We start from the raw sequence: 16650 nt of genomic DNA on the forward strand, positions 1-16650 counted from the left end.
TTCAGAGGAATGACCTCCCAGGTTGCTGTGCTAGGACCACTACTTGCTCTTCCTTCTCTTTTCCTGTAACTTTGCATCATTTCTTCAACATGGCTGGTCTGTCTGGAAGGCTCCAAGAACAATGCTGTGTCCTTTGTTGTTTGCATATATGTTGCTGTACCACACACACGACAACAAAAAGCTATTTTTGAAGTAGAAAAATAAATTACTTTGCCTCAGACATGCTTAGAATGTGAAAGTCAGTTTCAAAGCGTTAACTAGATCTTAATTTGATTGTATCTAATTAGAATTAACTTATTTTCTGATAGTGATATTCACATTGTAAATCCAAAAAGCAGGGGTAGAAACCTGACCTCTGGTGAAAAAGAAGCATAATCTAGCAAAGGGGCAAAGAGATTACTCAAAAGATGGTGTTTTTTACACCTCTGCTACCCAGATGTGTAAAACTTACATCCAAATAATGTATTTCTAAATGCTGAAATCAGTGGATTTCCTAGAAGACATTTTGGAAGATAACACTGAAATGCTTCAGAAAGGCGGTCCACAGCAGAATCCTCTTGTGTACAATTGACACCTCTCTCACTGGCATTATCCAAATGTGTTTCCTTGCACGGTGCAAACTACTGGACCTTTAATGCCCGTTACCATTCAAAGAGCGCTGAAGCAAAATACTGATCTAGGCTAATAATTTGCAACAAACTAATCACACCACTGCAGTTACACCTAACACAAACCCTGAATGCTGGTGCACTTCAAAAGCCCAACCCTGGCTGATGAATGCACTTACACAACAAAATATACAAGCGATCTATATTTCTGTGTACACACGTGCAGCACAGACAGGATCTTAAACTCATAGCGGTGTCTGGTTTCATAACATATGCCCTTCCTTATCAAATGTCATTTGTATTGCCATCCCTGCATCTGTCTCCACAGATGTCATCCCATGTAATGAAGCATATGGGCTTAAGCTGACATTGTTTGCAAACAGGAAGAGCTTTTGGCAAGAGGAATCGAACATAAAGTGTTCTGTGGGCTGCCTCTCTTAACCCATCTTTGGTTGGCTCCGCTGCTCAGCTGAAACTGGTCGGCTACTTTCTGAGAGGGGCAGAGTGCCAACCTAACAGATGGGCAGAAGTAAAGTCATGCCAAAGAACCAGAATGTGCATCTAATTTGATAATTATGGGCTGAATTTCCCTTTAGAAATATTGCAATGGCAGTGTACACCAAGTTTCCAAGCTTAAGGGTAAAAGAATATACTTCAGCCTATCCAGTTGAGGGTTAATTCTGAAAATGAGAAAAAAACAACAACAAATGCGAGCCAAGGAGGAGGGAGGAGACAAAACATGGGCTCCTATCATTCAGAATTAGCGTTCTTCAAGGAGAGATGAAACAGAGAGAAGGGGAGGAAAGAAACAGCAAGATTAAGTCTTTACCCTGAAATAGCTCTCCACAAGGGACACCTGCAAAGCTTGGCCAGAACAGTTCTGTGGCCTTGCAGAAAATAATTTACGCTGAATAGAGATAAAAGCAAGGAACCGATGGCCACTTTACAAAGCATTAAACACAGCTTTCCTGTCCACAAGGAATAGCCAAGCCAATAGCTAGTAAAAGGCAAAGGACAAAGAGTGTTTATGGCTTGGTGGAAATCAAACATAGTAATGTACACACGTACTTGGAACTGTTGACCATTATTGTCTTGGTTTTGATATACAGGGATACAGAGCTATGGCATTCAAATGGAAAAGTTAACAGCAAAAGAGAGAGAAAGCTGGGGACCCAACTAAAGTTCTCTTTTCACACATTTTACAAGTTTTCATGCAATAAGGCAGTGGTCCTGTAACTATTACAAAGAGTCCTATTGAAGCAGGCTCTTCTGTGCCGTTTTCCTCTTCATCTTGTGTGCTCCCTCCCCTTTCTCAAACCACTTTACTCATCAGGATGAATGCCAACAGCCATGCAAGGCACAGTTTGAAAAAAACATTGTTCTAATGCATTCTTCTCTTTCCACTCTTAAAGTGACTCTTCAGATTTATGGATTTTAAAACAAAAATATTAAGAGCAATAACTACAATGACTTCAGTTAAGTGAAATTTACAGGCTTATAAAAAAAAAGAAAGTTTTTAATCCTGTCTTTTTATCATATAGTCCTGTGTTGAAATATTCCAAGAAGCTAAGAGGTTGCTCACTCTCATCTCACCTACTTTGGAAAGACGATGTTTCAAGGGGACTTTCACATTTTTGGTGGATAGAAATTAGCTCTACAGCAAATGGAGTGTTTTGAGCCACATCTTCACAGCAGAGCAGAAGGCTCAGACATAGATTTAAAATAATTTAAAAGCGGTAGCTAGTAAGTGCCTAAAATCACATGTGCTGCTTTACAGACCTCCACTGAGACATTTTCCTCTGAAGAAATTTGTCAATGAAACATCCTTTGTTCCACTGTCAAATTCTGGCAAGCTACTTCCCAGTATAGCGTGAGACTTAATTGGGCTTTTGTTTAATTACCATCAAGACAATGATGCTCAAATGAAGAGCACACCATAGGCAAGTGAGTGAAAGCATTCAATTAGGATGACCCTGAAACTATCTTTTAAGGGAAGGGAAGGAGCTACTTGTTACTGCGGTCATAGGCTAAAAATGCAAAATACAAACCTGTCACTAAAATAATATATAGCTTTTAGAAGCAGACAAAGCAAACAACAGTAACTACAAAGGAAAAGCATCATTATGAAGTAAGTTCAAGATTTTATACCACAGCAGTGCTGCCGCAGCTTAGGAAAACACAGAATTGAATTAGTGGCTTATTGAGAATGCTGGTGTCAAATTGGGGCAAACTCTCCCATTCAATTCTACCACAGCTACGTATTTAGAAAGAGCCTAGATGATGCAATAAACTGATCAGTGAACATAGAAACAAGCTGTCATGGAAAGTTTTAGGCAAAAATTAGCATGTAAAGAATCAAGAAACTGTTTATCGTCCCCAAAAAGTTAAATATGAAATCCCAAATCTAATTATTATCCTGATAATTCCCAAATTCGGTATTACATTTGAAGGCAAAAGAAGATGAAAGGAGTTAATGCATACTCTATGGCAGTAACACAAGGCTTGATATGAAAACCACAAAGAAACATCAATTGGCAAGGCAGCGCTGCATTTGTATAGTCAAAAAAGTTTAATCAGAGGGGTAAAACCTAAAGACAATCCTAAAGGTCTTCACATTCAACTGTTACTTCAGTCTTCACTTACACTAGAATTTGCAATCTCACCAACATTACAGGCAAACACACACCCTGGCAAGCAAATGATATCTATTACTGGAAAATGAGACAACCATAAGAGACATGCAGAAGTTTCAGCAGGGTATGGCAGTAATGGCAAAATGTTTGCCCATGGTCGGACTAAGATGGGACTGTCCTGGAGGAGTTCTACCTCACTGTTCTGAAAACTCAGCTCCACTTTTTGCTTTAAAACCTCCTGTCTAGATATACCTCTTGCTTTGATGTAAATTTACTTAAATGAGCACATATGAAATCCAGCATGTCAGTTATTTTCAGTGCCCACAGTCTCCATGCTTAATGGTAAGAGAATATGCTAAACCCTATATATTTCAAGACTTCTGTATTCAATATCTCTACCCTAGATAAGCCAAACATGACACTGTGCATCTCAGTTACTTATTTTCTCAGCCAGAGTTCACAGTTGAAGGGTCATCTATTAAACAACAGCATTTTCCCCACAAGAGGCCAAGAAAAGTAGCATAATGGTTGGTTAGACCAGGTAAACAACACAGCTCACAACACTTCTATTGTCTAACCTGAGATACGACAGAGGTAACCTCTCTTCCTGACACGCAGACATCTAACAAACCGAAAGCAAGCAATGAAAATACCCCCACCATGATGCCATATGCTAATGGTGTTTAGGGACATGGTTTAGTGGTGGACTCGGCAGTGTTAGGTTAACAGTTGGACTCAACAATCTTAAAGGTCTTTTCCAACCTAAATGATTCTATGATCCTATGACCTCTTTTGACTCATGCAAACTGGAGTCACCAATCTCTGGCACAATGAAGGACACTGCTCCTACAGCACATACACCACACTTGGAAGTTCATTTAAAATCCTAGGGCACTTCACAGAGTGAGAATAAGAAGTGATACAGCTAAACAGGCTGTTCAGTTTTTTTGTACAAATTATGAAAGAGCACTAATTGCAGACAGAAGTAGTGGTATGCTTTCCTAGCCTGCATGTTATTACAATAGCATCTGCCATTAAAAAAAAAAAAATATCTGAGAAAGTTACAAAGATATTTTTAGACAAGAAAGTGGAGAGAAAAAAAATAGAAAAATCCCATAATTTAAGTGAAACCTTTATTACAGAAACATGATATTGGTAGCTCCTGAAAGAGATCGTAAAAATCATGGAAAAAACCCTGGTGAGACAGGAAGCTTAAACACAGCTAATCTAATGATGACTTTCATAACACAGGAAGCAAGCACGCTACCAAAGAAATGACAAAACCAGAGATTATTTTAGGTGTTTACTTATTCCCAGACCTAGCTGAAAAATGTCCTAAAGGAACTCAGGTTAAGCATATCAATCTCACCGCTACAGCTTTTTGTTTTAAAATAAGGTCATAACAATTGACTTTGCAAGTAATAATCCTCTAACAGAAGTTACTTTGCAACAAGCTGTCAAAAGTTACTGACCCCTTTTCACACACTCACCTTTGGAAACTGATGTCCTGATCCTGCAAACCTCTGTTCACATGAACACTCTGGTTTAGTAAGGAGGGCTGCAGGTTACGCTGGCAGCCATGGGGCCAGTAAGTGTATGCCAGAGGCTTTGGGCTGTAGTGCTCACCAGCTGGACTTCCTGCTTGGAGCTTACAGTGCCAAGGTAAATAATCATGATACCACATTGACAGATGTGTCAGAAGTATGAGGTATTAACTAGATTTACTACGGTCTTGAATAACAGAGTTGTAATTTTCCGCTCTCCTAGCATGTAACATAACGATACGAGGTGAGTTACAATGCCAGTATGCACCCAACTGCAATACTTAACGTTTCGTATCTCAGAATCCATATGTATTGTACTGGCTCCTCTTGCATAAGACTCTGAGCCCCTTTGGTCTACTTGTGCTGCTTGCTCCATTACTATCTCCAGGAAGAGGTCTGAATTTAACTTAACAAAAGTCCAATTACCTATGCCTTGTAGTCTAGCTGGTCAAAGGACGTAAGACACAGTTGTCATCATCATGATGATCCTGGGAGGACAAGGACAGAGTAATCAGTGCTCTTTCCAGACATAGCAATTGGGCATTCTTTTGTTTTTTATTTCCTCTGACCCTGCAGTTTGTCCTTGTAAAGTTCTCACTGTTCACAAACTAACACATCTATATTTGAACACAGTACATGAACTGCTTCCACATATTTGATAACGTCTTCTGCTTATACTTCTGCCAAATCTTCAGAACCACCATTCATTGCCATATTCCTTGTCACAGAGATGAAAGTATACAAATCACTGAAAATGTAATACGAAAGATTTGACATGTAGTCTTTAAAGGCATACACAGACAAATACTGCAACAGAATACTGTAACTGATTCCAGTATTTCAAAGTCGCCTAAATACAAAGAGAACTTTTCATTGTCCGACACATTTCTAACTCCTGAGAGAGATAAACCACAGAAGTAAAGCTTACAGCCATGTCTAGACATCACTTATCCAATGCAAAATGCCACAATGGTTATGGTGATAGGCAGCACACGACTGATCATACAAAACCTGTAATAAGGCACATCACATTTGGGAGACTACATATTAGCGGTTTTCATCAGTTGACAGAAATACTCTTAAACCATATACCTTTGGTATTTCATAACTTTAATTTGCCTTTCCTATATTTCTTTCCCATTATGGGAATGAGAGATATATTATGTTTTAAACCAAAACAAAACTACACACCCCCCCCCAAAATAAAAACAAAAAAACATTTCAAGCTCTCCTCAATCTTTTATCTTAACAGGTGGAGGACTCACTGCATAAAGACTTAATAAAACACCTGACACTGACAACATCATCCAGAACAGGTTCTGCACTGTTTGCTGCACAGTCCCTTCCGCTGCAGTTAGTACTCAATACCCAGCACTATCAGTTTGTTACACTGATCAAATTCCTTTAGGTTTGACCCCTGTACACAGATCACCACACATGCCAGTAAAATTACTTCACTGAGACAGCAGTAGAGGAAATCTACATTTTAAGTCATCACACAAACAGTTCCTACCCACACCGGTTCTCCATGAGATGCATTTAGCACCTTGCTTGGAGCATGTTGTAGAGAGCAGGACTACTGACACCTGAAGAAACCTGGTGTACAAAGCATCCAGCATAACTAGTGTGAAAATAGCTTGGGCAGCATGCCTCAAGACAGCCACAGCCAGGACAGGAATATACATGGGTGAATGGATATATGGTCTCTCAAATGCCTCGGGATAAAGCAAATGAAGCACATATCAAAGTCCCGGTACAGCGTATGAAATATTGCAAAGGACATCACTTTGTTTGGGAAGGCCCCAAAACACTATACTGCCAAAACTATTTACTTCAAGATATCTGAACTGGTTTTATACTATTGTTTTACCAGATTCTTTGCTAAAGAATGCATATTAAATGCCCAAGCTAAAAAAAAAACCAAAAACAACCAAAAAAAAAACCACCCCCAAAAAAACCCAAAACACCAAAAAAAAATCCACTAAACCCCTCAACTTTTTCCCAAATTCAGTAACCCAGCTCATCTTCATCCTTAGAACTGCAGAAAAATAACAATTACTGGAGTTAATATCACATGGGTTTGATTTGAAAAAATATTTTATTACTTCAAACCACTATGTAGAAAGAGACCTATCTGATTACAAAGCCAGAACCTTGCCTGGTTTTATGACAGAGATTTAAACTCTTCACTGAATGCTCTAGTAGACTGTCAAGTGTTATTTTAACATAGTCCCCACAACAGAGCTACTACTCCTGAGAGAGTAGCACAACATATCATAGAGCTTATTGGGAAGTTTTTTTGTGATAAACAATCTACATTCTGCCTTAATCTTACAAAATTATTTTATTCACTTTATTACCAAAGGGTCTTTTTTAACATGTAAGTTTTAAGTGTTATTTTATTGTCATTCCTAGATTTTAACTTTTTCAAAAGGCAGTCAACAAAACTAACACGTTCTGCTTTCCAAACTGTGGCCACAGCTCTCAGGCTGTGACAAAAAGCCTTAAGATAACCATGCACAAGTTTTTTCACCGTAAGAAAATAGAGGAATGATTGAGGATATCCTTCCCTATCATTGTCATATCCTCTGTTGCTCTCTGCACAATACAACACAATGAGACTGAGAAACGTATTTGCTCTGATTCCATCCCAAGTAAAAAATAAATTACATTGTAAATCCACACTACTAAGGAGAACTAAGAGAAAGCAAAACCAAAAGGTATTTAAGAGCAGACAGTGTTTTCTGAAGTTAGCTGAATACCCCATTCATTTAACAGATTTACTTGCATGGAACTTACAGTATTATTGCAAGCTCATAGTCCTGCAGTCATGACCATTTTGGTGTATTGCTCAGAGGGGGGGGTGGGGGTGGGAGAGACGCTGGACAACGCAGGGGGGGATGTTGGGCAGTGCGGGGAGGAAGTGCAAATTTCACAGCTGTATGCAGAGTTAGTGGTACTTGTCAAGGACACTGAACACATAAAGCCAGCGTGAAAATTAAGCTACATGTTAACGAACTTCTATTGTAACCCAATCTGAAAATAGAAAAGTAGGAAAGAAACCTTATATAATATCAACAGAGAGGTTCACATTACTGACTACTAGAACAAAATTACTAATTGTCTCCAATGTGTACCCAACCCTTGTCATTGTTTTGACAGATGAATTAGTGTATGGATCACAATTTTCATACCTAAATCAGGTTCTAGGAAAACTGTAAGAATGTATCAGTCTCTCTGGATAAACCCATTTGTACATCAGACGAAACAACTGGGCCGCCACCATTAGGCAAGGTTTAATGATTTTGAAAGCACATCCTACTGACATAAGGTACATTAATAATTTACCTTTTCAGCAGTGAAGAGTTATATGTAAATGTGTACTACAAAAACTCAGAGCTGTTTTTGAGCAACTGTTTTAGGTTTCTACACCAGCAACAAAGAACATGAACAGCTACATCAAAACTAGCATACAGCAAGCAGAGAATATCTCATACTCCAAGCTACTGTATCTTTCCTAAAGGTGCTTCCCTCCATTCCAGCTCCAGGGAAACTCATCACTTCATGAAGTCAGGTCCTGAGGTGGTGTCAGTAATTCCCTTCAGAGACAACTGTCTCTTAATTACTGAACTGTAAATTTAGAGGAAATGTGCATTTCTGAATTTGCATATTTAAATACATCTTTATGATGATTTAAAAATTAAATACAGAAACCAGAAAAACTCCCAAGGAACAAACCAGCTACAGAGGAGGGTAGGATTATGACCAAAGAAACCAAAATCCTCAGATGCATGCCAGCTCTTCCCAGCACACCATTTGCCCATTGCACCAAACCATTTCTTCCCCTCTTCCTTAGATTGTAATTCAAGACATGTATTACATCTTATGCTACCTGTAAAGCTCCTGGCACATTCTATACAACACAGAAAGGAATTAAAAAAATTTAATTATTAAATGAAATCTAACTCTTCATATACAGCACTGTAGTTATTTAAACACTTTCCTCTGCATAACATTAAGTAGTATTGAAACACTAAACTGCACACCAAAAGCCCTAAAATATGTAACAAGCATAAATAACTTTCATCTTCAAATGGCAGCTTTTATTTCCTGCTTGTCAGAAATAAAGTTAATAAAAAAAATTAATTTAAATTACTAGCAATGAACATATTTGTTCATTGGATGTATTTGGATGCTAAATGCTAACCTGCCTCAATAATATTCTCCTGTAATATTTTAGCTCTGTTTTATGAACAAGACTTCCAACAAATGTACAAATGCATTTGGGGGCACCAAGCTACTGAGAAGAACATGGACACATGGAAGAAAACTTGCAAGCAAACCCTGCCATTGCCTTTCTCTGTTCTCAGAAAGAACCACAAGGTGGGAAGCAGCAGCACGTATCATCACCATGATTTAGCTTCCTCTGCTGTCACAGATTCCCCCAACACAGCCTTGCCAAAGGTGCAAGGAATCACAGAACCTTCACTCAAAAACATCTGCATAAGTTGTTTTACTCACAAGCAGAAACTTGCCCTGTACACCCTCTGTTCTGAACCTACCAGAGCTCTGAATCTCTGGCAGTATTTCTGTCTACCAGCAAAAGACTGCATCAACCATCCCCTTAATTTACAGCCAACTTCTTAATCTGGTAAACTGACCAAAACATTTTCCTAAACAGACTGACACTTCACAACACCACAAAGAATCTAAATAGACACCAATCCTACCCAGTAGGTCTTAAACTATGCCAACCAAGCTGGGGGGGGGGGGGGAGAGGAGCGAAACATTGCCATCATTTCAGATGCCTGTTTTCCAGAACCTTTGAAATAAATTCCCATCACCCCCAAAGCAAATCATGGCTCTTCCTTCTGAGGCAGGTCTGTTCACATTAAGCCTTTCAGAAAGCTCCTAAGGGAGAAGTCAGATTTTCTCACAAATCAGGGTACGACTTTCAAGGCCTTCTCCCACTGAAGGCATCAGAAGTTTTACTCCACCTCAGCACATGGGGAATTAGGCCACTGGATATATTGCTTCTCCCTCTCCTCTTCCTCTGTCCTGGTAAACAGCAGGCACAAATTTTGTGTAGAAATTCCTTTACATATTGTCTTCCTTTTAAAGTGCCTGAGATAAGCACTGTATATCATGTACTCGGAAAACACAGGGTTTCCACTACCAATAGGATACAGTTTTGCATCAAAAGAACAAATGAAAGTGTTGAGGGAAGGGGTCAATTTTAAAATGGCACATAGACATCAAAATGTGATCTGGCTTGTATTAGTTGAATCTCTGATTGGCAAAGTCCCTTGATTTTGCCCAGGCTTGTCCAAAAGCCTAGTTTAATTATCATCATCAATAAAAAACTAAAGGCATTTTATCTACAAGGTAGTGAATGCCTCCTTTCAAAGGAGGGAGTTCCATGATAAGGGCTAATCTAAAAAACCTTAGGAATGCAAAGTATTTTCTCAGTTGTAAAAACAAGAAAGAATTGCACAAACACAAGTTAAAACAACTACTGGTAACCTTGCGCTTCTCCTACACTGCCAACTTCTCCTGTGCTAAGGCCCTACTCAGGGTCCTTTGGGTAGCTGTTCAAAGAATGGAGTCCCAAAGGAGCACATCACTTTTACGCATCTTCACAAATGAGGGCCTTCCCATTAACCTTATTTTCTGAGTTCAGAATAGTTTCAGCCTTTTCAACAGGGAAGTCAGAAAATCAGTCCACATTTTATTGTATAGATAGTTGCAATATAGACAGATTGCCAATCAAAGATTCAACCCATCAGATAGTGCTGATTTATGCCCTACAGCACTACAGTTAACACCCCTTCGGCTGTAGCTGTGACTGTTCCTCCTGTCCCTAGGAACGGTTCACTTTTTCACCCTACTAGGATCTTTGTTCATACAATCTCCTTTGGCAGTGTTACAATTATTTGTATTAAAAAAATTAAAAATTAAATGGTGATTGGGGGGAGTGTTATACACATTGTCTTTCAACATGCTCCCTAAAAATAGTCACTGAATTAAAGGCTAATGGAATTATTGCTTATTAATGGCAACATTATTTTGCACGTATCTATACCAACTCATCTAACTGACCCCTTTGAAATAACGCTACACTAGTATTTCCAGTTCAAGTTCATATGAATATTTTCCAGTCTCTCCTCTTTGATAGGAGATCACAGGTTGATTATTCCAGGTGAATATGAGCACCAGTTTAATAATGTCCCTTGTGTTATTAACACAACATTGCACAACTGTAGCGTTTTTTTCTGCCCAATGCTAAGCATTAAGAAGGTGCATAAGTTCAAATAAAACATTGTTGAAATCTTCCTCCCCACCTTAATAAACATAGTTAATTTACAATCCAGTAACATGAACAAGTAATTTGATTATTCCCTTCAACATGCATATTCTTGAATTTATCAACATCATCTGCTGTTTCCCTTTTACCCAGCTTTCTTGGATTCCGCTTACAATTTTCTGTCTTCTTCAATCTTGCCTAATCCAAATACTTTTGCATCATTAGCAAGTTTTGGCACACCATCATTCATCCAGTTTATTAGATCACCAACATACATGTTCACCACCCCCCTTTCAGAGTTGTTTTTACATCACATGGTAATTTAAGGTTTACATTGTTACCAAAAAAAAAAAAAAAAAAAGGTATTCTTTGTCATAAGAAAAAGCACACTCACTGAGAATTAGAAAGGAGAGTTGCAGTTTCCAGAAGACTTGCTTGGTGTTGAGCAAAGCTCAGTATCTAAACTCTTCACATCAGCAGAACACAAAACTGTCACAATGACTGAGGGATATCAGAGGGGGGCTGTAGGTTAGTGTTCTTTTCTTCCCAGCACATCACCCATACAACATATCACATAACCAACTCCTTCCAGAAAAATCCTTTGGTTAGAAAACCTTAACGTTAGCTAAATTTATGCTTAATTAGTGCTAAGTTTATAATCCCTTAGGTATTTTCAGAAGTTGCTCATATATAGCTGACTATAATATGTACAACTGCTTATTAGGGCAGCAATGATGGGGGGAAAATACATTTTAAAACAAATGCACGTACCTTTTACAAGCTTTGGGCTGCATCATAGTCTTGTGTCCTTAATTCCAATGGCACTTTTAGCATTGATTTGCTGACCTTGAGAAGTACTTTAAAGTGCCATTATAAAGTCGCCTTTACTTTCCTCTGCATCTAAAGCCTAAAATACCAATCAACATTGTTCAGAAGGCAAGGTACTGCATTTGCATAGTCACATTGCCTTTGTTTGACCACAACCTAATCTTGCCAGTTAGCTAAAACTGGTCAAATTCCATTACATTATTAGGCACAGACATTCAAAGTTGAAGACAATGAAATTAAAATGCTCCTAATCCTTCAAACCTTCACATGAAATCATCCTTGAGTTGAGTAAGTTTGCTTTAAAAATTTATCTCATTATACATCAACAAGTAAAAAACAACAGGTTTAGCTAGCGAAAATCATTCTTTCCAAAGAAAAATAGCTCAGACTGTGCTATATTAAAGGAATCAGTAAAGCCAATACTGAGATTTCTTGCCTACAAAGCATCAACTATGAATAAATAGAATGAAATTACCTAAAGGTTTATTTAAACAGAAAACATGCAAGCAGAAGAAAAGGATAGCGTGTATGCATTCAACAGGGAAAGACAAATCCGATTTTAATCCAAAATATTATGTCAAAACCAATTTTGATTCCTCATCTATTTAAGATAAGCGGTACCTGGTTACATCTTATAGCTCAAAAATTTTCAGCAGCTCCAATTTTGTGTTCTGGTTGCTTATTATTATTACAAAACTATCCAGACATTTCAATCACAAGCTCCATTTTGTCATGTAGCTTTACAGTGAAAGAAAAAATGAACTATCCCCAAAGACCAGACAGTCAAGCCAAATACTATCAAGAGACAGGGTAAAAGAAAATAACCATCACCAGTAATGCACACAACTCAAAAATAAAGATGTAGTGTTACTGTCTCAAAAATAACACTGTCTTACAGAACAGATAAAGACCAAGCCAACAAAACCCCCATAACCTGACAAAGCACCTCTCAGCTTTCAGGCACGTGGACATTTGACTCATTGATCCTTTCACACTCCAGAGTTCTCCTCACTCCCTCCTACATCCCAGAAGAAAGAGGAAAGGGGAAGAGTCACGGACTGTAGTTCTTGCCCCCATGGCTATTTCCACGTTTCCTTCGGAGCCTGTGGGATGCCTCCTCATAGAACACCTCTTCAGCTCCAAGTGCACAGCAAGCCAGAAGGCCTTAGGCAGAAGATGGGCACCACACAGGACAGGCTACACTCGCTCTAGACACAGTCTGGATTCAACACAACCAGAGGAAGCTACGAGTGCCCACTGAGTTTTGAAGTCTCCTGCACTAGATGCAGAAGAATGGGGGTTAGACACTGGAACAAATATCATACTTTTTTCGTGATCCGGGACTTCAGCTCAGGTCTACTTCAGTTCCTTTAGGATCCTGTCTTTCATTTTTATTTTTTAATATTTTTTTTAAACCATGTAAGAGGTGGAGGTGGCAACTTTCACACAGTCTCTGAATAGAGAACCAGTAGATCTAAAAAAAAATGGAACCAGACCTTTCCACATAAAATTTCAGAGAATTCTGTGTACTCACAGGAGGAACATCTTCAGGGTAATGGTTTGTTTTCAAAGGCCAGGATCTGTTCCAGTATAAGTCCACAAAGTGTAATAGGCCAAGGCATGCCGCGCTTCACAGTGGACTTACAACATAAAAAAAGACTTTTATGGCATCTGCTCAGCATAAAAATTAAGCCTTTCTTGAAATCTTGTAATTGAGCTGGATACACATGCACAAATATATTGCATACTAAGTATTATAGTCTGGCTCCTGCAAAGACTTGTATATATGTTTATTATTATGTGTGTAACAAAAATTCTGTGGTTTCAAAAGCACTATTCGCGAACGTGAATATTCGCACATGGGTGGGTCTTTGCAGGACTAGGACTGATATGCTACTAAGCGGCACTGCCTGCTGAAAACCTTTTAGCTTTTGTATACTACCAGCAGTTTATAAAGATCCCTCTGCTGACTAACCCTTGCAACAGAGGAGTTGCTTCCAGCTGAGGAGCTGGAGTTCAAGTACACTTTTCACACTGCATATATCTACGCTAAACTTAAACCCTGATTAAAGTGAGCTACTTTAGTAACACTTAATCAAATACAGCCTCATTGGATATGAAGAGAAACAGAATGAAGTGCAGCCTTTTTGGCTCCAGTGGTACCAGACATACAGACATAGAAAAAGGATGCCATAGCATTACCAAAAGCATTTAGACAACTTTTTTTTTTTTTTTTGGTATACTAAATACTTTCTCCTACATTGGAGGAGCCACTGACAGCCAAAACAATTTGCTAAGTCCACAAAACCAGATGTGTTTCATGGAAAGCCATTCCATACCTAAGTTACAATAACTGACTCATGGGCTTCTGCTGGACAAGAACAACCAGGAGAAAAGTCAGTTGTTAGTACTAACATTGGTTGCTAATTAACCCTCATGAACAACACTGCACCAAAGCTACTTCTGCTACTATTACAGAAACATTTAAAAGACACATTTAAAACTATAAGTGTAAGGTACATACAAAAATTCAATTTGCTCCATACAGAGATCAGTCCTGCAGTCCCCCCTCCGGCCTCGATCCTCACCACTAGATCTTCTGAGGTTGCATTGAGACAGTCGTGCTTTCAAGCTTCATGCACACAAATGCAGTGGCAGGACTGATGGCCACAAGCTCTTCCATAGATTTTGGGGACTACCTTTTAGCTGATGGGCTGTGCTTCAAACCACAAGTTTGCAAAGCTCCCAACTTTTCCATCACGACCCATTAGATACACACAAGTGCCCTCTGCCTGTAAGCAACTCTGGCACAGCCTCCTACAGAAACAAAAAAAAGTTCAAGAAAGTACTGCCAATACCAGAACAGGGCCTAAAGCTTATTTGCATTACTATAATATCAACACATGCTTTATTTTACACCATGTAACAAGCAGTAGATGTCAGCTACAAACCTCCCAGAGGGCAAGAGCAAAAGCTATATAATCTGTAGTTTGTCACTCGTATTTGATAGGACATTCTCAGCTGGATAAGCAGAGAGAAGTCCCTGCCGGGACTGCCTCCCCTCACATCTCTCCCTCAAGAGACGCGACTACCTTCCCTCATAATATTGAGGTTGGCAGGTGGTGACCTGTGATTTGGGGCGAGCCATTTTAAACATATATTTTTCCAAACCCTAAAGAACTTCAGCACGTAAGAGTGCTTTCAGAACAACCAAACCCAGTAGCCGTTATCTGTGTAGTTTAAAGAAAAAAGAACTGGCGTCTGGTAAAAGTATTTCTTTGAGCTATGAATTTCAGGCTACCTGCCAAAAATCTCAGAAAACTTTTTGGGCAACGATATATTGAGTCCACGCCTTTACCGATCACTGTTCCAAGTTGCAAGCAGCCGAAGAGTTGCTTACAATAGAAACATATGATTATTTTATGCAAATCAGAAATAAAACGTTTTCGATAGGAAAGCTCCAGCACGCATTATATCCACATACCACACATACATTATGTAACACTTGTCCCAAATACACTCCAATAAAAAGAGCTAGTTTGAGATCTTAAAAATTCATTGACTTTGCCACATCAGAAATGAGAGCAGATGTCATTCTTCCCTGCCTCGCTGCGATCTGTTCCGCGTAACTCGTCGTTACATACTTGCTGAAGACAAGCGGCCAGTTTAGGCTTGACTGTAACTAACAAAGAAGAAGGTAAACCCCTGGGTGGGGGGAAGGCAAACACAGGCACGCCGCGGTGTAAATACTAGCAGCCCGGCAGAGAGCCCTGCCCGCTCCTAGCTATGTGCAAATACCTCCCGGTGATACCAATGCCGTGTTATCTGGGTGTCTAGCAGATTAAATTCACGGGCTGGACGGACCGTCCGAGGGTTGTTTATCGTAGGTCACCGACTGGCATTTGTAACCCAAGCTTGGCTATTTTCGTAATTTACACACAGCAGCGCGTACGCGGCGGAGCCGTAACTGCAGACTGCGGGGCAGAGCGAGCCTTCCGCAAACAGCGCCTGTCGCGCAGGCAGGGTGGAAGGCACCGCTCGGCTGGTTTCAGTCAGCGCGGGCGGCTGATCGCGGCGGGGACGCGCCCGAGCCCGAACTCGAGCGAACTCGGCGGCTCCTTACCTGCTGGGCGGCCGCCCGGGCAGCGCGGCGGCTCCGGCTTTGTGCGCTCCCGCGGGAGGCGGCTGTCCCGGCCCGGAAGGCAGCGGCTGCCGGCGGGACCCGAAGCGGGCGGGCCCGCTCCCCGGAGACGCTGGGGAGGGAGACCCGCTCCCGCCGCCCCGGCCCGGCCACCGCGGGGAACTTCGGCGGGGCCGGGAGCTGGGGCCGCCGGTGGCGGCGCGGGGGGCCGGGGCGCCCTGAGCTCCTGCTGCCGCCCGCGGGGTGCGAGAAGGAGGGAGGCCGGCCGGGAGGGAGGGGACTGGTGTCCCGCGGGGGCGAGCGGGGCCGGCGGGCGGGCGAGCCGGAGGCGGCGGGGCCGGGGCCGGGGCGGCGCGGGGAGTCACGGCCCAGGAATGCCAGGAATGTGGGGCGGCCGCTGCGGCCGCGGGGCCCGGAGACGTCGGGGACGCGACTTGGGATTTCTTTTCTCTTTCTCCCTTTTTTTTTTTCTTTTTTTTTTTTCTTTTTTTTAATTATTCCCCCACCCTCCCCAAGGAGGGCTGAAACCCACCCCGCGGAGGAGGGAAAAGGAGGGAGGAAGAGGAGGGCACACGCTGCTGCCAATCGGGGC

The 16650-nt window shown here is 40.8% G+C and overlaps 1 protein-coding gene across 3 annotated transcripts in view; it reads right to left on the minus strand.

Annotated features, from left to right (window-relative positions):
- PTPN14 (protein tyrosine phosphatase non-receptor type 14) overlaps positions 1 to 16650 on the minus strand; it is a 119138-nt gene extending 102488 nt beyond the window's left edge. The window contains exon 1 of one of the 3 annotated variants that reach the window (XM_080408432.1): positions 16041 to 16650. The gene's annotated coding sequence lies outside the window, so the exon portion shown is untranslated. Of the gene's footprint in view, positions 13005 to 14441; positions 14600 to 16040 lie in introns of those variants that run through there. The other 2 variants (XM_080408434.1, XM_080408433.1) reach the window with 2 other exon arrangements.

The sequence above is a fragment of the Falco punctatus genome (genome assembly GCF_963210335.1).
Source record: "Falco punctatus genome assembly, chromosome: 12".
Taxonomy (NCBI): Eukaryota; Metazoa; Chordata; class Aves; order Falconiformes; family Falconidae; genus Falco; species Falco punctatus.